This window comes from Bos grunniens, chromosome 5 (assembly GCF_055505025.1).
Source record: "Bos grunniens cultivar Pamir isolate PY7600 chromosome 5, Bosgru_T2T1.0, whole genome shotgun sequence".
Classification (NCBI taxonomy): domain Eukaryota; kingdom Metazoa; phylum Chordata; class Mammalia; order Artiodactyla; family Bovidae; genus Bos; species Bos grunniens.
Window position 1 is genome coordinate 40,741,429 of NC_141169.1, and position 25,782 is coordinate 40,767,210.

General features: G+C 35.8%; 1 protein-coding gene across 4 annotated transcripts in view; it reads right to left on the reverse strand.

Annotated features, from left to right (window-relative positions):
• CNTN1 (contactin 1) overlaps nucleotides 1–25,782 on the reverse strand; it is a 420,540-nt gene that overhangs the window by 252,906 nt on the left and 141,852 nt on the right. For 2 of the 4 annotated variants that reach the window (XM_086403897.1, XM_086403900.1), the window contains exon 2: nucleotides 23,789–23,890. The exons of the other annotated variants lie outside the window; for them this stretch is intronic. The gene's annotated coding sequence lies outside the window, so the exon portion shown is untranslated. The remainder of the gene's footprint in view (nucleotides 1–23,788; nucleotides 23,891–25,782) is intronic. 4 annotated transcript variants of the gene reach the window in all.

Consider the following 25,782-nt stretch of genomic DNA (forward strand, 5'->3'; position numbering starts at 1 on the left):
CCAGGGAAGTCCCTACTTAACTCCAATTAATAAATGCTTTCAAATCAACTGGTATATATCTGTACCAACTATAATCTCATAGATCACTGAAGAATACAAAACTATCTATCTTATTTATTTAGATACGAACCTACTCCAGACAAGCTCGTATTCTGATATCATCACTTTGGATAATTTTATGTCAGCTGAAATGGGAACAATAATTGATTCAGACTGTGTTTCTGAATCATGTGAAAGCTTCTTTTAAAATACAAAGCATAATCAAGGAATAGATTGGAGGCTTTAACAATTCCATTCTTTTTTATGATTCATAAAGAAGCAAAGCTTTATTTGCTATTCACTTCTTTTACCCTCCTTTTACTGCACTCTTTCTGGGGAGCCCTGTATGACATTGTTTGAGATATAGCTAATGCAACAGTTGAAAAGTATTGAATCAATTCAGAGAAGAAAATAATTCTGGACAAGTTCTCAGAAACTTTAAGCTGACAGTCTTTTAAAAATAAGAAATGAACAATTAGATGTGTTGTGTGTTGATTTCAAAATGAACAGTATAGGAAAGCATCCACAGAAACAATGTTCAGAAAAAAATGTGCAAGTTGTGGGGTGCTTTTGTATAAAACACAATTTAATTTGAATAGGAATCAATGAGCAGCTTTTATTCTTTTTTAAACTTTTAATTTTGTATTGGAGTATAGCCAGCCAACAATGCTGTGATATTTTCAGATGGACAACAAAGAACTCAGCCATACCTATACATGAATCCATTCTCCCCCAAACTCCCCTCCCCTCTAGTCTGCCACATAACTTTGAGCAGTTTCCTGTGAAAAAGCAGCACTTATAATGCTAAAGTTGTTCCATTCAGCTCAGTTGCTCAGTTGTGTCCAACTCTGTGACCCCATGTACTGCAGCACACCAGGCTTCACTGTCTTATCATTAACATCTTCTGTCATCCCCTTCTCCTCCTGACTCTTTCCCAGCATTAGGGTCTTTACTAATGAGTCATCAGGTGACCAAAATATTGGAGCTTCAGCTTCAACATTAGCCCTTCCAATGAATATTCATGATTGATTGCCATTAAGATTGACTGGTTTGATCTCTTTGCACTCAAGGGACTCTCAAGAGTCTTCTCCAACATCACAGTTCAAAAGCATCAATTCTTGGGCTCAGCTTTCTTTATGGTCCAACTCTCACATCCATACATGACTACTGGAAAAACCATAGCTTTGACTATATGGACCTTTGTTGGTAAAGTGATGTCTCTGCTTTTTAATATGTTGTCTAGGTTTGTCATAACTTTTCTTTCAAGGAAGAAAAGCTGTAAGCATCAACAAATACATAACTTTAAAACCACTCTGCAGAGTTGAATGGTTGATTGACTGATTCTTTACTGATTTATATATATTTCCCACTAAGAGAGTACTCTGTATCTCACAGAGGTAAAAATAGAGATGGTCTTCCTAATTTGAGTTTGTTTTACTTTGATTGTACATGACCTGAAAATCAGGCTGAAAATTTGTTTGAAATTCTTTATTTAATACTACAAATCATCATTAGGTATTAATAATTATTTCAAAAATATTTATAAAGTTACCTCTATTTCCTTTCATAAATCCCAACTAAGAGTAATTATTAGTATTTGTGGAACAAGAGTATAGATGGATAGATGGCAACTCATAGAAAAAGAAGTGATTTTTCTCCTTTATAATTGTCCCTACTATCTTTTTTCTTTTTCAGATGCTCTAGATTCTGAATGTACTACAAAGCCATGATATAAATATATATAGTTCAATTCAGTACAACTTAAGTAGGAACTTTATCTTTAAGAAGCCCTAAAGACTTACTGGCTACCAGACATGTAATACATCCAGCAAAAGCCTTGAAAAAAATATAGGTTAATCAGAAAACCCTCTTTAAAATATTCTTTCTTCTTTGTATTATATTTGAATATCTTTTAAAGAAAACTATGTGTGGTCAGATTAGTGTTTTTCATAAATTCCGAAATAGCATTTTAATCTCTTGACTCAGTCAAAACAGGTGAGCTCTATATGCTAACTCTCATAATTTATTCACATATTTATTTGTTCATCATATATGCTTTGGTACTTCCAAAAGGACTTTATTACAGCTTACATAGTCAATGAAGATTTTAGCACAGTGATAGAAGAATGAGATCCCAATATGAAGGATGTCATGTAGACTTGCTTAGGGGACATTACTTGTTAATTGAATGGTATTATAATGCAGAATAAATAAAAAGTAAAATCTCTAACATTGAATACTAGGAAAAATTTTGATGTTACAGAAATGTCATTGTGAAAAAAATAATTTAAAAGAATATTAGATGCATTCTTCATGTACAAATTCTTATCTTAAATTCTGATGTCAAATTGTAGCTGTATGAATTCATTCTATCAGGCATAAAGCTTCTTCTCCAATGACAATATATCTGTTGAATTGAGAAGTTGAGAAGCTCTGGAGAAACAGCTCACTCCTTCAGGCTATAATTCTACTGCTCCCTTTTTAGGAATGTTCCTGTGACATGAATAGTAAGATATAATTCTAGTTGTTATTCACATTATTAAGTCACTGCTTTTAAATTTTTCCCTAAGATCTTTGAGAACATTAAAATTGAAATGATATTTAGTTCCCATTTTTAGCTGGCATAAATAATAAGTCACTCAATGCTTGAAAGTGACACAGATGAAAGATGGAGTAGCCACTAGTAAATTCAATTTTCATTCTGAAATATGCATGTAAAAAACAAAAGTGAGAGCTTTAGCAGATCTAAATTACTTTGTTATAAATATTGGAAAAAAACTGCTTTGGGGGGGGATGATACATAGGAAGAAAGTAAGTGAATATCTAAATGTATAAGGAAACTTAATTGGAAGCATTTGAATTTGAGTTGTTAACATTCTCACTCCCAATCTTTTCTCTTTTTTTTGGGTCAATTATTGGTAGATTCACTCTCATTTTATATCAATTATAAAATATCCATACATTTTTCTAACTTCTATTACAGTGCCAGTGCTAAAGTAATCTCTTCTATCATCTATATAGTGGATCTTTTCCATTGATTTATTTGCTGAATTCATGTTATTTAGATAGGGCTATAAAACTATCACATAATTCAGTTTCCCCAGTTAACTCAATCCGTGTAGAATTATTTTGACTGCCTATTTGGAATACTTGATTTCCATTCTACTCAAATGCACTTTTGATGTGTTTCTTTAGAACTCAAGTTTAGCCACTCTATTCTTAACAAAGTAATAAATAGGTAGCTATATTTCTTTGTAATTTGTCTCATACACAATTATGCATTGCACAAAGACTCAATACTAAGTTTTTTTAAAAAACTAATCACCTATATTGACACATATATGACAAAGATATAATTTTTATGCAAAAATAAAATGTTGGGTTTTATTAACACATTTTAAATATTTATTGTTATTCCAATGATAACATTTAAATAAATGTGCATGTTGGTATACCCATTTCTCTCTTTAAGTTATATGTTATTCTGTCAACAAAACACATTAAAAAAGTAATTTTACTTTGAAACAGGTAGTAATATCTACAGGCAATTTTAACAAATTTGTGCTCTTTATTCTCCCTATTTTACTCATTGTTAGGCACTATGATTGTCATTATTTTTCTCCATGTAGCATCTATAACATTTCTATATTTTGCTGGGCCAATTTAATCCTAACCAGCCTCCCATATGAGCAATAGAAATTCATACAACCTCTATTTCAACTTTAACACATTTACTCCTGTTTCTTCCTCAGTTATAAACTACAGAAAGTTTTGTTTTTAAGTCATATAAATATAACACTTATTTTCAGCACATCAATTGATGCATGACTAGCTCTTTTAAGGAAGAATTAAGTTTATATTGATATTTAGCATGTCTCAAGGGGTGCCCATTTCCTTGTCAATGCTCATGAATGATATCTTCCAACATTATAGCTCTGTGGCTAAGATCTAAGAGTTTGACATGTTTTGAATCACAGAGAAGGAGTTTTCTTTCGTTGAAATTTATTTTCTTAAGAATCATTCTTTAGATAGATAATTTAAAGTCGCAAAAGCAATTCATTAAAAAAAATTTCCACTGAGCTAAGAAATTAATTTCATGAGGAACATTACATCTGAATTAAGAATTCTATAATTAAGGGGAAAATTGCTGAAGTTCTTTTTATTATTTTTGAATTTTTAACCATGTATGCTTTGAAGCTTGTTTTTCTATAGGTAGGTATGTCTGAATAGAAGGCTGTTAAACTGTAAAATTCAATCATTAGAAACTCAGTTTTCAGCTGCAAAAATTAAGGATTAGTCACCATTATTATATGAACTCTTCTATAATTTCATGTTATCTTAGATGAGGGACAAGATAGACAAATTCTAAATAATCTTCCTTTTGGATTACTAAAAATATTTTCTTCATTACTGTATGAAGCATCTATTTAAGTTAAATCTAAATAAAAGGAGGCATTAATCTATAGGAGTTAACATTTCCATAGGTGAGAGCTATAGTCTACTGCAATAAAAAAAGAGAAAATTACTAGATTTATTATTGTTTGCACATAGCAACTTCAGAATAATCACTGTGCTAAAGAATTTTCTTTTTTCCTCCAGAAATGATTAAAATATGTCATTTATTTAAAAATCAACAGAATTTGGCATTCATGCTCTTCTGCAAAGGTCTCATCCAAATATATCCATGTAAACATTTGGCCATGTTTTCTCTCTTCTAGCTGAGTGTTTTGGCACAAATAACCAGTTCTCTCAATATCTTTGTTATTATTTCTGCTTAGTCTTACTCCCCTAAGAATTTTATTATGTACTCAACATCTTAAGTTCCAAAGAAAAATGCACAATTTCAGGTCATCTTTAATAAATGATATAAAGCCAGAGTCAACAAGACACATTCTTTTTGGCTTGGATCTCTGGTTATGTTGTAGGTCACTTATTTCTAAATATACAGTTTTATATATTTTGTCAATTATTATAGCTCCATCACTGAGTCATGTCCAACTCTTTGTGACCCCATGGACTATAGTCTTCTAGGCTCCTTTGTCCATAGGATTTTCCAGGCAGGAATACTGGAGTGAGTGGCCATTTCCTCCTCTAGGGAGTCTTTCTGACTCAAAGATTCAACCCTCATTGCCTGGATCTCCTGTGTTGGCAAGTGGATTCTTTACCACTGAGCCAACTGGGAAGCCATAGTGGCTCTATTATCATAGTTATTAACATTATAATATGTTTATATAGCTATGAATATGTAATGGAATCCACTCACTGATGTTTTAACTATGCAATGTGGGAGACCTGGGTTCGAGTCCTGGGTTGGGAAGATCTGCTGGAGGAGAGCATGGCAACCCTCTCTAATATTTTTGCCTGGAGAATCCAAATGGACAGAAAGAGCCTGGCAGGCAACAGTCCACGCAGTCACAAAGAGTCAGACATGACTGAGTGACTAAGCACAGCACACAACATTTCTACTGTCTAACTATAGTCCATTTCACTATTACTATTATGAATTAATTATGTGAGTAAAGAAGACCTTATTATCAATACATTAATGATAAATATTCACAAACTATTCACAATATATCAGGCAATGTGCTAAATGCTGGGGATATGGACATAATCAGAACAAATGTTCCCACAGAGTCTGAAAATATGTTGAATATAATTTAAAATTATTTAAAATAATTTAAAATATTTTCATTATTTTTGTGCCTATTGTTGACATAACAACATCTGCATAAGACAAAATTTTTCTTTTCTTAAAATAGCCACAGCATGTTTTCTTGACAGAATATTTGTTGAAGTTTTAAATCACCAAATGTTTTTACATTAATTTTCTAATTAACAATGGGGAAAAAAAAAATTCTGTTCATTCCAATCACCTGAACTTGCCATTTCAACAGTCTTTGTAAAAAATTACTATAAAATACACTCACTGATTGGTAGAAGTGGTAAGGAAGGGGCTTCGAGTTGGAAAGATAACTAAATCCTGGTAGTTCCCTAAGGACATATTCCCTAAGGCATATATCAAAATTGATCTCTCTGAGAGGTTGGCATTTTTGACATGACAATCAAATCTCCAGCTACAGTCATATTTTAGGTCCAGCTACATCCCAACTCATCCTTCCTATCATTTACTTGTACAGCCTAGAGTCACATGATATCATATCCTTCCCAAAAATCTCTTTTTCTTAACTAGTTTGATCTTTGACACTATTTTGCAATAGCTTTAAATGAAGTTTTCACATGAGTAATGAAGTTATTAAAAGAATAATCTATAAAAATATCACTATGTTTTACTACTAAAACTAGTATAATATTATAAATCAACCAAAATTCAAAGAAAAGAAGAAAATATCTACTACTACAAGATTCATCTTGCATTTGATATGTACAATTAACATAACAAACGTTCTACTCAAAATCTATTCATTTGATAGTGTGACTTAATAGTGTCTTAGAACTAATAAAATGTGGTAACAGTAATTCATGTGAATATTCATTATATACAGACTTATTGAACACCCACTTTGTTCATGGCACTGTACTAGACACTGGGAATGCATGTGCCCTTTCTATTTTTCAATCATATACAGAAGACTCCCCTGGTTAATATCAGTTTTCCTCCTGAAGGAGGTAAGGAGAAAAAGGTTCTAAAAGCATATCTTTCACCATTACTATTCAACATAGTTTTGGAAGTTTTGGCCACAGCAATCAGAGCAGAAAAAGAAATAAAAGGAATCCAAATTGGAAAAGAAGAAGTAAAATTCTCACTGTTTGCAGATGACATGATCCTCTACATAGAAAACCCTAAAGACTCCACCACAAAATTACTAGAGCTAATCAATGAATATAGTACAGTTGCAGGATATAAAATCAGCACACAGAAATCCCTTGCATTCCTATACACTAATAATGAGAAAACAGAAAGAGAAATTAAGGAAACAATTCCATTCACCATTGCAACAAAAAGAATAAAATACTTAAGAATATATCTACTTAAAGAAACTACAGACTTACATATAGAAAACTATAAAACACTGGTGAAAGAAATCAAAGAGGACACTAATAGATGGAGAAATACACCATGTTCATGGATCAGAAGAATCAATGTAGTGAAAATGAGTATACTACCCAAAGCAATTTATAGATTCAATGCAATCCCTATCAAGCTACCAATGATATTTTTCACATAGCTAGAACAAATAATTTCACAATTTGTATGGAAATACAAAAAACCTCGAATAGCCAAAGCAATCTTGAGAAAGAAGAACAGACATGGAGGAATCAACCTGCCTGACTTCAGGCTCTACTACAAAGTCACAGTCATCAAGACAGTATGGTACTGGCACAAAGACAGAAATATAGATTAATAGAACAAAATAGAAAGCCCAGAGATAAATCCAATCACATATGGACACCTTATCTTTGACAAAGGAGGCAAGAATATACAATGGATTAAAAACAATCTCTTTAACAAGTGGTGCTGGGAAAACTGGTCAACCACTTGTAAAAGAATGAAACTAGACCACTTTCTAACACCATACACAAAAATAAACTCAAAATGGATTAAAGATCTAAATGTAAGACCAGAAACTAGAGGAGAACATAGGCAAAACACTCTCCAACATACATCATAGCAGGATCCTCTATGACCTACCTCTCAGAATATTGGAAATAAAAGCAAAAATAAACAAATGGGACCAATTAAACTTAAAAGCTTCTGCACCACAAAGGAAACTATAAGCAAGGTGAAAAGACAGCCTTCAGAATGGGAGAAAATAATAGCAATTGAAGCAACTGACAAACAACTAATCTCAAAAATATACAAGCAACTCTTGCAGCTCAACTCCAGAAAAATAAACGACCCAATCAAAAAATGGGCCAAAGAACTAAATAGACATTTCTCCAAAGAAGACATACAGATGGCTAACAAACACATGAAAAGATGCTCAACATTACTCATTATCAGAGAAATGCAAATCAAAACCACTATGAGGTACCATTTCACACCAGTCAGAATGGCTGCGATCCAAAAGTCTACAAGCAATAAATGCTGGAGAGGGTGTGGAGAAAAGGGAACCCTCTTACACTGTTGGTGGGAATGCAAACTAGTACAGCCACTATGGAGAACAGTGTAGAGATTCCTTAAAAAACTGGAAATAGAACTGCCTTATGATCCAGCAATCCCACTGCTGGGCATACACACCGAGGAAACCAGAATTGAAAGAGACACGTGTACCTCAATGTTCATCACAGCACTGTTTATAATAGCCAGGACATGGAAGCAACCTAGATGTCCATCAGCAGGTGAATGGATAAGAAAGCTGTGGTACATATACACAATGGAGTTTTACACAGCCATTAAAAAGAATACATTTGAATTAGTTCTAATGAGGTGGATGAAACTGGAGCCTATTATACAGACTGAAGTAAGCCAGAAAGAAAAACACCAATACAGTATACTAATGCATATACATGGAATTTAGAAAGATGGCAACGATAACCCTGTATGTGAGACAGCAAAAGAGACACAGATGTATAGAACAGTCTTTTGGACTCTGTGGGAGAGGGTGAGGGTGGGATGATTTGGGAGAGTGGCATTGAAACATGTATAATGTCATATATGAAATGAGTCACCAGTCTAGGTTCGATGCACGATACTGGATGCTTGGGGCTGGTGCACTGGGACAACCCAGAGGGATGGTACAGGGAGGGAGCAGGGAGGGGGGTTCAGGATGGGGAACATGTGTATACCTATGGTGGATTCATGCTGATGTATGGCAAAACCAATACAATATTGTAAAGTAATTAAACTCCAAATAAAATAAATAAATTTATATTTAAAATAAATAAATAAATAAAATCATATCTCCCAACAAAAGAATTTAAAAATTACTCTTATCATTAATTTATTTTTAGAGAAATCAATAATGAACTAATTAATATAAATTTATTGAAAACATTAGTCATCAGACTACTCAGTAAAAAGCTGAGTACATGTATTGGATGTCTTGTAAAATTTATGTATTTCTTCAAACAGCATTTTTTTCCTTATCCATTAGTCAGATTTTGGATACTTGAGCAAAGTGACCTTTGTATATTGTCACCCTGTTTATTTAACTTATATGCAGAGTACATCATGAGAAACGCTGGACTGGAAGAAACAAGCTGGAATCAAGATTGCCGGGAGAAATATCAATAACTGCAGATGCAGATGACACCACCCTTATGGCAGAAAGTGAAGAGGAACTAAAAAGCCTCTTGATGAAAGTGAAAGTGGAGAGTGAAAAAGTTGGCTTGAAGCTCAACATTCAGAAAACGAAGATCATGGCATCTAGTCCCATCACTTCATGGGAAGTAGATGGGGAAACAGTGGAAACAGTGGCAGACTTTATTTTTCTGGGCTCCAAAATCATTGCAGATGGTGACTGCAGCCGTGAAATTAAAAGACGCTTACTCCTTGGAAGGAAAGTTATGACCAACCTAGATAGCATATTCAAAAGCAGAGACATTACTTTGTCAACAAAGGTTTGTCTAGTCAAGGCTATGGTTTTTCCTGTGGTCAGGTATGGATGTGAGAGTTGGACTGTGAAGAAGGCTGAGTGCTGAAGAATTGATGCTTTTGCACTGTGGTGTTTCAGAAGACTCTTGAGAGTCCCTTGGACTGCAAGGAGATCCAACCAGTCCACTGTGAAGGAGATCAGCCCTGGGATTTCTTTGGAAGGAATGATGCTAAAGCTGAAACTCCAGTACTTTGGCTACCTCATGTGAAGAGTTGACTCATTGGAAAAGACTCTGATGCTTGGAGGGATTGGGGGCAAGAGGAGAAGGGGATGACAGAGGATGAGATGGCTGGATGGCATCACTGACTCAATGGACATGAGTCTGAGTGAACTCTGGGAGTTGGTGATGGAGAGGAATCCTGGCGTGCTGCGATTCATGGGGTTGCAAAGAGTCGGACACGACTGAGCGACTGGTCTGATCTGATATTTACAGATGGTTTCTTTTTCAAATTAAAGTTGATTTTCCTCTATTATTAGTAAATCAAAATAAAAATTAATTTTAAATTTTACACTGCCTCCATTATGCCCATTTTAATTAAAATGAAAGAAAGATGAACAAACATATGAACATAGAGGTTCAAATGTCATTGTTTATATATGAGTATCGACATTTGAAGATTCTTTCAGAGTGCCAAAAAGAGTTAGTAAAATTATGAGGATATAGAGGAGAAGCTTTAATCTCCTATTCTTGAAGTTAGAGTTTTAGTAATCTCCAACTCCCAGTTTTCCCACCTTCAAAGTGAAGATCTCATAGTCTTCTCAGCTCAGTTCAGTCACTCAGTCGTGTCCGATGCTTTGCGACTCCATAAATTGCAGCACACCAGGCCTCCCTGTCCATCACCAACTCCCGGAGTTCACTCAAACTCACATCCATTGAGTCGGTGATGCCATCCAGCCATCTCATCTTCTGTCGTCCCCTTCTCCTCCTGCCCCTAATCCCTCCCAGCATCAGAGTCTTTTCCGATGAGTCAACTCTTCGCATGAGGTGGCCAAAGTACTGGAGTTTCAGCTTTAGCATCATTCCTTCCAAAGAAATCCCAGGGCTGATCTCCTTCACAATGGACTGGTTGGATCTCCTTGCAGTCCAAGGGACTCTCAAGAGTCTTCTGAAACACCACAGTGCAAAAGCATCAATTCTTCACTGCTCAGCTTTCTTCACAGTCCAACTCTTACATCCATGCATGCCTACTGGAAAAACCATAGCCTTGACTAGATTGACCTTTGTTGGCAAAGTAATGTCTCTGCTTTTGAATATGCTATCTAGGTTGGTCATAACTTTCCTTCCAAGGAGTAAGTGTCTTTTAATTTCATGGCTGCAATCACCATCTGCAGTGATTTTGGAGCCCCAAAAAACAAAGTCTGACACTGTTTCCACTGTTTCCCCATCTATATCCCATGAAGTGATGGGACCAGATGCCATGATCTTAGTTTTCTGAATATTGAGCCTTAAGCCAAATTTTTTACTCTTCTCTCTCACTTTCATCAAAAGGCTTCTTAGTTCCTCTTCACTTTCTGCCATAAGGGTGGTGTCATCTACATATCTGAGGTGATTGATATTTCTCCCGGCAATCTTGATTCCAGCTTGTGCTTCATCCAGCCCAGCATTTCTCATGATGTACTCTGCATATAAGTTAAATAAGCAGGGTGACAATATACAGCTTTGACATACTCCTTTTCCTATTTGGAACCAGTCTGTTGTTCCATGTCCAGGTCTAACTGTTGCTTGCTGACCTGCATATAGGTTTCTCAAGAGGCCAGTTAGGTGGTCTCGTATTCCCATCTCTTTCAGAATTTTCCACAGTTTATTGTGATCCACACAGTCAAAGGCTTTGGCATAGTCAATAAAGCAGAAACAGATGTTTTTCTGAAACTCTCTTACTTTTTCTTCTAGAGAGGGTTAAATGACATTATTTATTTAAGCATGATCTCAGCACAAACCTTTTCCTTTCAAGCTGTGTTTATGAACTATCTCCCCTCTTTCAGTGCAGACCTCTGAAGTTTACAGTCATCACCATGTTTCACAACTACACTGAAAAAAACATTTTACAAATATTTTAAACCTTTTTTTTAAGTATCCGTTATCTGCCTCATTAAGGAAGTTATCCTTGATGCTCACCCCTCATTTTGCTAGAGCCTGGTTTATATGCACTTATTATACCTGCTTGTTGTTGTTGTTCAGTAGCTAAGTTGTGTCTGATTCTTTGTGACCCCATGAACTACAGCACACCAGGTTTCTCTGTCCTTCACTGTCTCCCAAAGTTTTCTCAAACTCATATCCAATGAGTTAGTGATGCTGTTCAATCATCTCATCCTCTATCACCTGCTTCTCCTATTGCCCTCAATTTTTTCCAGCATCAGGGTCTTTTCCAAAGAGTACTTATATCTTTACAAGAATTAACTTTATCCAGTAAACTTTCTGTTATCTTCCCTCCTCCTTTTAATAGACAATTTTTTCATGGAAACAAGCAATATATTTCCCTTATATTAGAATGGGCTTAATAAACATTTGCTGAATTAATAAATGTGGTCCCTGATCTAACAGATTCACAATCATGTAGGATGATATACATGTCTATTACCCATGAATATAACATCGGTCCATCAGTTAGATTGTACCATAGTATCTGGTATATATAAATGTATTTATTCTACATGAATATAAACTCTTTGATGGGACAGTTCATGTTATACTCATCTTTGTATCCCTAAAGTCTAGCATAAGTGGCTAACATATGTGCAAGATTTGCCAATTATGCTTCTTCAGTTCAAGAGAATTTTGTGTGTTTGTACACACACACACATAAAGTGGGCACTTAGAACTTGGGAAGATACTGCTATTAGCTTTGGACTCAAAATAATTCAAGGGATTAAAGTGGCAACTAAATGTATCACTTGAAAATTCATACAGTCCCGACAACCGTTGATAAATGGCCCTTGTTTCTGTGAGCGGGATTAATTGAAATTAAAATATTTTATAAATAATTATGCTGGAAATAAACATAAAAGATTTAGGCACAGTGGCATAGGGCTTTGATGAGTAAAATAGAGAGCAATAAATTGGCCTGAGAAATATAGCTGATGTTTCAGAAAAAAATAAATTTATAGGTTAGATTGAAGAACAAAGACAAGAGTGGAGTTAATTCATGTTTAAAATCTGTCAAATGATGAGAGAATAGCATTGAAACATGTATATTACCATATGTGAAATAGATCATCAGTCCAGGTTCGATGCATGAGACAGGGCACTCAGGGCCAGTGCACTGGGATGATAATGAGGGATGGGATAGGAAGGGAGATGGGAGGATATTCAGAATCGGGGGACACATGTACACCCATGGCTGATCCATGTCACTGTATGGCAAAAAACACTACAATAGTGTAAAGTAATTAGTCTCTAATTAAAATAAATAAATTAATTTAAAAAATACAGGGAACTATATTCAGTGTCTTGTAATAACCTATAGTGGAAAAGAATATGAAAAAGATTATCTAGATCTATCTATCAATCACCTATGTGTATATATAAAACTGAATCACTATGCAATACACCTGAAACATTGTAAATCAACTCTATTTCAATAAAAAATAAAGAATTATTAAAACAAACAAGCAAAAAAAATTTCAAATGATAGTGTCTCTCCATGTAGAACCCATTATCTATCTGAAAATCAATCAAGATAGCCATAAAGTAAAGATTCTCATCCAAATGCTACTATGTACTGCACTTTATGTTAATATGTAATGACAGATATAATTTTAAATTACCTAACTATTTTACATAATTTTATCAAGTGTTGTTAAGTATGAATAATCGTCCAAGAATATAGTGATTTGAGTATAGATAAATTCAAAGATGAAGAAGAGATCAAATGACTTGCAATCATCTTTTTTATGTTCACTGAAACAGAGGTACTATCACTTTCAACAGACAAGGACGACACAAGATATTTTTTCCAAAGATAATATTATGTTCAGATTTTCCACAGTCTGACAAATCTTCTTTTTGGTAGGGATTAAAGTTCTTATTCTCTACTTGTATTACCTCTCTGTATTATTTTCCAACAGAATCCTCCAAGGTAAGGTCCAAATTCAAATTATAGAAAACACAAAACTAGAAAATAATAAATACATTTTATATTGATGATAATTTCACAGAATACATTTCCTCAGTAGTAAGCACCTCTGAATTTTCTCCTAAAATTGTCCCTCCATAGATGATCATTGTTCATCATGATTTCAAAGCACTTTAAAATTTATAATAAAAGTTAATTCCTGGGTTCAAGTAAAGGGAAAATTTGTAGTTTTCTATATTCTTACCTATCTATTATGTAACTTGGGTGCCTCTTACTGATTTACTTAGCTTAAGTCCACTTAATTCACCTCTTGGTTGCCTACTCACCCAGTTCTTCAATAGATTTCTCTTTGTTTGTCACCCAGCTTCTCTTGTTGCCAACTAATATATCATCTTCCATCTGTTTAAATTTCTATGTTCTTTCTGGCACATCTCCGCCTCCAGATTCCCTCCCAGCCACCTACCTTGCTGCCCTTCCATCTGCTAGCATGACTAGTGTCTTATTAACCTGTTCCCAACCTAAACTGTCTCCAAATTTCTACTAAATTTCATCAAAAGTTTCTCTCTTAAAGGATTTTGTGATGGCAATAATTATTTATAATTATACAATCTTGGAGCAGAAAGGGAAGTTAAATGAAAACATTCAAACATGCACTTAACATTTTAATTCTTCTACCTGTTAAATTTATTTACTGTTCTCAGTTTCTTTCATTGATAATGTTTTGAAGGAATAATGCGCACTAATGAAATATATCACAAATGTCTTTTCATATATATTCTTCTGCACACTGCTTCTGTATGGCTCAATTCTTCTTAGTCTTGTGGTTAAGTGCATTTGTCATTATTCCAAAGATTTGCACTCACTGATTACTAACAACCTTTTCTTAAAGGCAACATTCTCAAGACAGTTCAATTAAATATTTTAGGTTTAATGTAGCAGAAATATTTTTGTTTAGGATGAGATACAGCTGCCTGCTGCTGCTGCTGCTGCTGCTGCTGCTGCTAAGTCACTTCAGTTGTGTCTGACTCTGTGCGACCCCATAGATGGCAGCCCACCAGGCTCCTCCATCCCCAGGATTCTCCAGGCAAGAACACTGAAGTGGGTTGCCATTTCCTCCTCCAATGCATGAATGTGAAAAGTGAAAGTGAAGTTGCTCAGTCATGTCTGACTCTTCGCAATCCCATGGACTACAGCCCACCAGGCTCCTCCATCCATGGGATTTTCCAGGCAAGAGTACTGGAGTGGGGTGCCATTGCCTTCTCTGATATAGCTGCCTACTGATTGTCAAATATGTTACATAAACAACACTAGCATTGGATAATTACAGTTTCAGGATTTGACATTTAAGGAGCATAAGGTGGTATTTCCCTATGATATTGATTTAGTTGCTTGATGTGTGTGTGTGTGTGTGTGTGTGTGTGTGTGTGCGCGCGCGCTCAGTCCCTTCAGTCATGTCCAACTCTTTGTGACCCTGTACAATATAGCCTGCTAGACTTCTCATCTACGGGATTCTCCAGGAAAGATTATTGGAATGAGTTGTCACGCCCTCCTCCAGGGGAATCTTCTTGAACCAGAGAACAAACCCCCATCTCCTGCATTTAGTGCACTGCAGGAAAATTCTTAACCCACTGAGACACTTGTACTTATTTTCATGCAGCAGATATAACATACTACAAGTTACAAATACCTGAGAAAAGAAGTGAAAGGCAAAGGAGAAAGGGAAAGATATACCCAACTGAATGCAGAGATCCAAATAGCTAGGACAAATTTTAAAAAAAAAGCTTTCTTAAGTGAACAATGCAAAGAAATAGAGGAAAACAATAGAATAGGAAAGACTAGGGATTTCTTCAAGAAAATTAGAGATACTATTAGGGAACATGTCATGCAAAGATGGGTACAATAAAGGACAGAAACAGTAAGGATCTAACAGAAGTAGAAGATATTAAGGAGAAGTGGCAAGCGTACACAGAAGAACTATACAAAAGAAGTTTTAATGAATTAGATAACCTTGATGGTATGGCCACACACCTAGAGTCAGACATCCTGGAGTGTGAAGTCAAGTGGGCCTTAGGAAGCATTACTATGAATAAAGCTAGTGGAGTGATGGAATTTCAGCTGAGCTATTGCAAATCCTAAAAGATGATGCTCTGAAATGCTGCACTCAATACGTATGCCAGCAAATTTGGAAACCTCAGCAGTGGCCACAGGACTGGGAAAGGTCAGTTTTCATTCCAATCCCAAAGAAAGGCAATGCCAAAGGATGTTCAAATAACTGTGCAAGTATGCTTGTTTTACATGCTAGCAAGGTAATGCTCAAAATCCTTCAAGCTAGACTTCAACAGTATGTGAACTGAGAATTTCCAGATGTATAAGCTAGATTTACAGAAGGCAAAGAACCAGAGATCAAATTGGCAACATTCGTTTGATCATAGAAAAAGCATAAGAATCCAAGAAAAACATCTACTTCTGATTCATTAACTTTGCTAAAGCCTCTGACTGTGTGGATCATGACAAACTGTGGAAAATTCTTAAAGAGATGGGAATACCAGACCATCTTATCTGCCTCCTGAGAAACCAATCTACAGGTCAAGAAGCAACAGTTAGACCCAGATATGGAACAATGGACTGGTTCCAAATTGGGAAAGGAGTATATCAAGGCTGTATATTGTCACCCTACTTATTTATCTTCTCTGCAGAGTACATCATATGAAATGCCAGGCTGGATGAATCACAAGCTGGAATCAAGATTGCTAGGAGAAGTATAAACAACCTCAGATATGCAGGTGATACCACCAACATAATGACAGAAGAGGAGCCTCTTGATGAAGGTGAAAAGGAGGGTGAAAAAGCTGGGTTAAAACTCAATATTCAAAAAATGAAGATCATGGCATCCAATCCCCTCACTTCATGGCAAATAGATTATGAAAAAATTGAAACAGTAGCAGATCTTATTTTCTTGGTTTCCAAAATCCCTGTGGATGGTGACTGCAGCTATGAAATTAGAAGATGCTTGCTCCTTGGAAGAGAAGCTATGACAAATCTAGACAGCATATTAAAAAGCAGTTAAATCACTTTGCCAACAAAGGTCTATCTAGTCAAAGCGATGGTTTTTCCAGTAGTCATGTACAGATGTGAGAGTTGAACCATGAAGAAGGTTGAGTGCTGAAGAACTGATGCTTTCAAGCTGTAGTGTGTGAGAAGACTCTTGAGAGTCTCTTGGACAGCAAGGAAATCAAACCAGTCAATTCTAAAGAAAATAAACCCTGAATAGTCACTGGAAGGACTGATGCTGAAGCTCCAATACCTTGGCCACCTGATGTGAAGAGCCCAACTCTTTGGAAAAGACCCTGATGTTGGAAAATATTGAAGGCAGGAGGAGAAGAGGATGACAGAGGATGAGATGGTTGGATGACCTTGCTGACTCAATGGACATGAGGTTTAGCAAACTCCAGGAGACAGTGAAGGACAGGGAAACCTGGCATGTTGCAATCCATGGGGTCACAAAGAGTTGGACACTACTTAGTGACTGAATAGCAACAAGTTAAAGCAGACTCATGAAAATATTTAAAACTTTAGACCTGTATACCTTGTTATGAGACTAAAATCGAATTGTCAACTTATATTTCTAGAATAATATCCTTCATCTTCTAACCACATCTTAGAAGAGAATTGAGCTTGTACTTGCAGGAGGTTCACTGAGAAATTTCCCTTAAATTAAATAATATTGTAATGGAGCAGGATGTATAGGATCTTTCAAGATAGGCATTCCTGCATATACTCTGCTTTAGCTCCTCTCTGGAGTACCCTTAGATTACAGTATCCAATGCACATTTCCTGAGTTGTTTTACAGATGTGAAACCCCTCCCTGTCCTCATTAAATAGAAGATGTTAACTACTTGATGACCATGGGCACATAACCCCCAGGCCTACTGGACCCTGAGGATTGATAATATTAACTCCTGTGATACTGCCCTGTGATTAATATCTCACTATCAGAAAATCAGAGAATTGTGCATGAGTTGATCACATCCCTATAATCCCTCTCCCTCCCCTGGCTTTTAAAAATGCTTTGCTACTCACTGTTGCGGCCTTCAAAATGGAGGAAGGGTATCCTCCAGAAGCTGAGAACAGCCTTCAGCTGACAGCTAGCAAAGAAAATGGGACCTTAAGTCTAGAACTGGAACAGAATTCTGCCAACATCTTGCATGAACTTGGAGGTAGATTCACCTCATAGTCTCCAGAAAGGAATGTAGCCCAGCCAACACCTTGATTTAAGCCTTATGACACTCAAGCAGAGAATCAGGTGAGCCAACTGTGCCTGGACTTTCAACTACAGAACTATGAGCTAATATATTTATGATATTAAAAAAAAATGTTCAGGGAGTTCTAGATTTGGGGGAACATAAATCACCTGTTTCCTTGCATAGTGTAGTCTAGTGAAGTCGCTCAGTTGTGTCCGACTCTCCTCAACCCCATGGACTGTAGCTTGCCAGGCTCCTCTGTCCATGGGATTTTCCAGGCAAGAGTACTGGAGTGGGTTGCCATTTCCTTCTCCAGGGGATCTTCCTGACCCAGGGATCAAACCCAGATCTCCCACATTGTAGGCAGACGCTTTACCATCTAAGCCACCCAGCAATAAACCTTTCTCTGCTCCAAACTCCAACATTTTGGTTTGTTTGGTTTCACTGTGCATTGGGCACACAAACTTGCTCTAACAATATAGCATTTTAATAAAAAGATAATGATTTGAGAAAGACTTGACTGATTTATTTTAAACACTAGGAGTACAATACTTCTATAGATGTCAATTAACATTAAAGATGTTCATTTTTTTCAAGTTGTTTTAATATATTTTATTATTACCTAGGTATGGTAAAGCCAACAGATCTGGTGATGATAGTCATTGGAAAAAATAGCTTGTTACATTTACAAATCCCAAGAAGGCAGCATATGCCTGGAGACATACAGGGAATTGTGGAAATAATGAGGGTTTGGTCAGAAGGCAGTAGGAGAAGGGCAACAGTGGGCATGAGCCTTTATAGTATTATGCTTTTCTCAGTAAGGATGCAAGATAAGAGTGGATGTGGGATTGGCTGGTTTGAATTATTTCAGAAAGCCCTGGGGCATTGTGGGCTTCACTTGTGGCTCAGCTGGCAAAGAATCCACCTGCAATGTGGGAGACCTGGGTTCCATCCCTGGGTTGGAAAGATCCCCTGGAGAGGGGAAAGGCTACCCACTCCAGTATTCTGGCCTGGAGAATTCCATGGACTGTATAGTCCATGGGGTCGCAAAGAGTTGGACACAACTGAGTAACTTTTACTTTCACTGGGGCATTTGTGGCTGTACTTAGTGGTCTGCTCTAAGTATTCCTTGCTGGAACAATTAGGAAGAAAGAAGTGGCTAGATGTGAGAACTCTAATAAAGAGAGTGGTTGAAGGCAGGACTTTGGAATGATGGGTTTGTACCTGAAAAGGGAATTTGAGGGCCAATGGCTTACTAACTCCCATTATGGGCTCAATTTGGGAGGCACAGCCCCTCCAGGGTCAGCAAGGCAAAGCATTAGAATACAGATAAAAATGTACAGTTAATATAATATTTAATTCAGGATTAGCAACCATTAATAAGAAAAGTTGAGAATTCATCTGATTCAGAGGTTTAGAAATATCTTTAGCATTGAATGCCTCCAGTATGATTAAATGATATCTGTGAGTGTCCTGCCCAATGATTGTTAGGTCTATGTCTAAAATTTTTATTCTGCTGGTTAAAGTCTTAATAACCAGCTCCCACCTTGTTTATTTTCAGTTCTATCTATCCAATTCCTCTATTTCAGTCCTGACACAAGAATATATAGTATTAATTTTCATTTCCATATGTTTATGGATATTATTCTCTTGGACTCCATTTAAAAATTCTGAGCCTAGTTCTTCCTTTCTCCTGTGACACTGAAACATTTAACAAAATATTTTTGGGCTGGTGCCATGCTCTAATTTTTTCCCTGCATTTGAATTATTTGTTTTACTGAACGCCTAGCCCTTTATCTTTTTCTGCATCTAACGCAAGTATTGAGCAAAAGCACACAAGAAGACCTTAATAAATGCTTCTTCATTGCACTGAGTTGTCTTGTATGGTTAAAAGTGATTAAGAAACAATAAATAATGGGGTAAATGGGTAAAATGTTAATTTATAATCAGAGGAAATAAATTGGTGAAAAATGCATGAAGCTATGTTAAAATGACACAACCATTGGAGTCAGCTCCTAAAAGAATATATAAAAGGAAAGCGCTTCATAAGCTATAATTTCTTAGGGAAAATATTTTAAGGAAGAACTAATTTTATCATTTTATCCAATGGAAGAGAAAAGAATATGAAATCTCGGTATCATTGTTATAAATTTATATTTGAAAAACTTTTCTGTGTATTAAAAGTTATTAATACCTTTCTAGATATTAAAGAAACCTACAGAGGATTAAATTCAGTTCAGTTCAGTTGCTCAGTCATGTCCGACTCTTTGCGACTCCATGAAATCGCAGCACGCCAGGCCTCACTGTCCATCACCAACTCCCAGAGTTCACCCAAACCCATGTCCATTGACTCGGTGATGCCATCCAACCATCTCATCTTCTGTTGTCCCCTTCTCCTGCCCTCAATCTTTCATCAAATGAGTCAGCTCTTCGCATCAGGTGGCCAAAATATTGGAATTCCAGCTTCAAAATCAGTCCTACCAATGAACACCCAGGACTGATCTCCTTTAGGATGGACTGGTTGGATCTCCTTGCAGTCCAAGGGACTCTCAAGAGTCTTCGCCAACACCACAGTTCAAAAGCATCAATTCTTCGGCGCTCAGCTTTCTTTATAGTCCAACTTTCACATCCATACATGACTACTGGAAAAACCATAGCCTTGACTAGATATAATTTTGTTGACAAAGTAATGTCTCTGCCTTTGAATATGCTATCTAGGTTGGTCATAACTTTCCTTCCATGGAGTAAGCATCTTTTAATTTCATGGCTGCAGTCACCATCTGCAGTGATTTTGGAGCCCAGAAAAATAAAGTCAGCCCCTGTTTCCACAGTTTCCCCATCTATTTCCCACGAAGTGATGGGACCAGATGCCATGATCTTTGTTTTCTGGATGTTGAGCTTTAAGCCAACTTTTTCACTCTCCTCTTTCACTTTCATCAAGAGGCTTTTTAGTTCTTCTTCACTTTCTGCCATAAGGGTGGTGTCATCTGCACATCTGAGGTTATCGATATTTCTCCTGGCAATCTTGATTCCAGCTTGTGCTTCCTCCAGCCCAGCATTTCTCATGATGTACCATATAAATATTAACTCAGATTTAACCAATTTGTGTTTTAGGCTTGGAAAATGGGCCTATCATCTCTCATCTTTCACTCTTCCACTCTTTCATAAAGGATTCATAACTTTTCTACAATCTTAGTCAATACTGAGTATAGTATAGATAGATGGATACAGTTTTCTTCTTAGATTTATTATGATGTACATGTCAACATTCCTTATTAATATACGTATTTATTCCCTATAACAAAATTGTCTGCTTATCATTTTAAAATATTCTTCTCAACTATTTCTTAGTTTACTAACTCACCTTTAAAGTTCCTTTTTTAAGCTAAATTACAAAATCTTATATTAGTGAATCATAATATTTCAGTAATCTTATAAATTGATTTTTAGAGGTATTAATAAATATATCAATTATGAATTAAATTTATTTTTTCAAAAAGTTTACTTTTGATGTTTCACATTCCATTTTTCTCTCTTTCCTTTTTATTATATCCTTTTCATATCTTCAGTTTCCTTTCCAGTTGAATTTAATATGATTATACTTTGCCATGGTAATCATTACCTAAATTCATTTATGGTATTTTACTTCATATGTTGTGGTTGATTTTCAAATATTCTCATTAACCTCTTGCTAGTTTCTCCCAATTGATAACCTATAAAAATTAGTTGCAGCTAATGTGGAAATTGGGAACTGAGCACATCTCATTCTGACCTAGGGAATATTCTTTATCAAAACCATCAGATATTTTCAGTGAGACTGAATAATGGCTTGAGTTGAGACTAGAACAATGACAAAGAGGCTTAGATTTGCACAAGTGAAGTGCTACATGGACCCCTTTGTCTATACAATTGTCCCATGTTGGCTCATTAATTTTACTGCTATGGTCTTGTCACCCAGCATGGAGGCTTTTCTTCTGTCACTTCAACAAGCTCCAACAAGTAGCATTGCCATTATATTCGTTACTCAGAATTTAGTATGTCAATGCAATAAATACATTATTAAATACATTTATTATTATAAATACATTAAGTTTCTGTCCCCTCCATTCTTTCTCATTTTCTTTCAGATTCCATTTTACTAGCTGCTGGGGGACCTCACCCAGAAGGCATTTAAACAGAACTGAATACCATGACTCAGCATTGGGAGACATCTCTCCTTCCTTTCGTCCCCTCCCTAAGGAAAAGCTTCACTCCATGTGTGAGTGTACTTATGTACCTAAACTAGATGAGCTTGGAAGATTTAAACACATTGTACAGTCCTGGGAACCAAGTGCCACACCACCACCAGACAGTTGGCAGGAAACCCAAGTAACAAAGTAACACTGTCACAAAACTGAAATGCACTGTGAAACGCTTAAAGGGTATTTTTCCTGTGATCTTGCTGTCAGTGCTCCATATTTCCTTTTTATTTTTAATAAATAATCCCTATCTTAGCAAAAATAGTTGGCCTTATCTATCACTGATTTTTTTTTAATTTAAGGTTCTATTTTATTGATTTATTTTTTTGCCATGCCATGTGGCATGTGGGATCTTAGTTCCCCAACCAAGGATGGAACCCATGCCGCCTGCAGTAGAAGTTTGGAGTCCTAACCACTGGACCACCAGGGAAGTCCCTATCACTGGTTCTTGATAGATTATTTAGAAAACACATTTTTTAAAACTTAATATTAATTAACATACTTGAGTAGATAATGTTATATTATCTACTTTATATGACATACATGTTATACGGCATATATTATGTTTTATAAATTATATATTGTGTGTACATATGTGTACATATATGCTATGTGTATACATATGTATATACTAATAGTATAAATGTTATTGAAAAGCATCTTTTAAAAACGTTATATATCTAGAGTTTCTTACTGAATATTTGTTAATGATATTTTCCCACCCTAAAGAAAAGTTTAAAAATTTATTTCATAGTGCATATAACTTGCATTTTTATTCATATTTTCATGGTATTTAAGCAAGCAGCTTTAATTCACAAAGACTGGCAAATATAGCAGAATACAGAGCTATGTTTTTCAGTTTTACAGAGTTTTTGTAAATTTTATTTGGCTTTTATATAATGAGTTCTGCAATCATATAAGCTTAATTTTTTAAAGACCAAGAAAGAAATAAAACTTTTTTTTTTTTTTGTCATGGAGGAGGAGCATATATTTTGAAATCTTGTCATCTATATATTCTTTCTGGAGTAGGGCATTCTGGACAAGAGGGAAAAAAGAGAACACCACAGGTAGAAGTCAGACTGTTTTGTTTCTGACAACAAGGTCTTCCTTCAAGGACAAGCTATTCCAAATTATTTTAATTCCATCTGTTCCATTTGTATGCAACACAGTACCTCAGTGCGTTCCTCTGCTTCTGGGGAAAGGAGTGAACATTTTTGGTGTTTATCAACATTTTTTAGCATAATTTGAAAATACTGACATTAAGGAAACAATAAGAGCCAAGGAATACCACAGCCCTGCTAAAACTTCTCCACAGGAGGTAATTTTTATTGATTCCACTCATACTCTGGTGCCGCCCCTCCCCAATTTGCAGGTTTCAGTCTATGTGAGACACATACATCTGAGCTCTGGTACAGTCCTAAAAAGCTTTTGCGTGCAAAATAAAATACCCTGCGGCACAAATACTGTCAAAAATATAGAATAAAATCAGCCTTCAATTAACATAACAATTGAGAATCCCGACACTGCATCGCAATACTGAGGTGTAAGTCAGTCCTGCTAACACTGCATCATCCTTATCCGAATTCAGCACATTTTCGCTTGCAATTTTCTAACCTAGAGGAAAACCTCGGACTTACCTCATATGTTGAATTATCTGTCGTTCTGAGTATAGTATTTATTGCAAACTGTCCATTTGAATGAATGCGGCGACAGTTACACCACAGTACGCTTCTCTCCTGCTGCAGAAAGCAAGTTAAAAGGACTTCAAGCTGTGACCTCAGAGGCAGGCACAGCCGCTCCCATCCTTCAGCCAACCTTCTGGGGAGAGCAGGTTAGATGACAGTAAAGCTGGCTCGCTACATAGCAATAGTTTCAAATAAAGCATTCTGTGCTGGGAGCTGGGGGATTTACATCCAAATTCAGCTGGCTAGAGTCAATGCTGCTTCTATGCCTGAAAATATTAAGCATTTCACTGCAGTCACTTAATGCAAGAAACTATCTGAGGCGACTTCACAAACCCTGTCATTCTGTTCAGAGACTAAAGAATGACCACCGCATGCATAATTCATGCATTAAAATCTTCAATGCACTTCCTGTAGTCGCTGTTCTATCCAGTAATGGGCTATTGATCACCTCATCGCTAAGACAATTGGAGCTCCGCGATTGGTTTATTTCCACAAATAAAATTACAACCTAAAGCACAGGCAGAAACCTCCAACCCTGCAGCATCCACCGGGGTAAAACACTCACATAGACGGGATGGCATTTGCATATTGCAGAATGTTTAAACTGGACTCTTCTGAGGAAATGCTATAACATCTGTTTACTTTTATTCAAAACACATCGTTTCTGCAGATTTAGGCTGAATATTTTATATTAGAAGTGCGATATATAGAGTTGATTTTTTCCTACGATTTCCGGAAAATCAACAGTGCTAAATTGAAAATTAAGAAAAAAGAACAATGATGAATTGCTATAAATCATATTCTAGGAGATTTTTATACGGGCTCATTTGAATAACACTTCTTAGAAGATTTTAAGATAAAAATAATTAATTTTTCTTTCAATAATATGGAAGAGGATTCCTTTTTAAAAAATCATCATAGTGAGTACATCATTGTTCATCACCATTGACTATTTTGGATTCTGAACACCTGTACACTGGGTGTGTCAGTAGTTCTGAGAGCCTTTTCTCTCAGAATTTAAGCTCCTAAGAACATGCCATGATTTCAGCTAGTCTTTTTTCACTGCCTCAAAAAACAAGTAAGCTTTAAAGCTAATTATGCTTTTTATTATGCTAATATTCATCAAGAGAAAACACAGGTAGCATTTTGAAATATCACAGTAGTATTTGGAAAAATTACCATATGAGAGATCCATGTAAAATGAAATGGCAAAGGCATTTAATGTACAATAAATGTTTATCTATTTCCCAAAGTATCTTCATTGTAAAAACAAATTAAACTTTATCCACCATAGAGGACAGATGTTACTAAGATTGTTTAGAAGCCTAATGCCATGTCTTTCCAAAGCCTTTTCATACACACACACACACATATATATATATATATATACTATATATATCTTATATTTTATATATACACAGGTACCACATACACAAAAAGGCAATATTTCTATCTCACCACACCTTGCCATTTATAAGACCAGAGCGAAACCTTCAAATTCATGCTCAGGACTGGAGTAAAGAATAACTCTCAGAGTATAATCAAGGTTTCCCATCTAAAGATTACACTACAGAGAGCAGTTCACTCTTGGAGGGGGCATGATCATGGTGACTTTCAGTCAATAAACCAGTTAAAATTTATACCAGCCTGAGAGGGCAGTAGGAGCCTTGATGGCAACAGTGATGGAGTTTAGGGATGGTCAGGGAGATAGTTTTTCCTTCCAAGTGCAAGAAGAGCATAATCCTTGCTAGCCCAGTGAAAAAAAATAGGTATATTCAGCTGATAAAGATTATGCTAAAATATTCTAAATGTGTCTGAGAAATTAACTCTCCAATTACTATATACATTATATCTTCCATACTCCTCAATGTTCTGTTGTATCCAACTCAGATTCTATTTGTACATTTAAAAATACATATTACTTCTTCTTTTTTTTTAAGTACTTA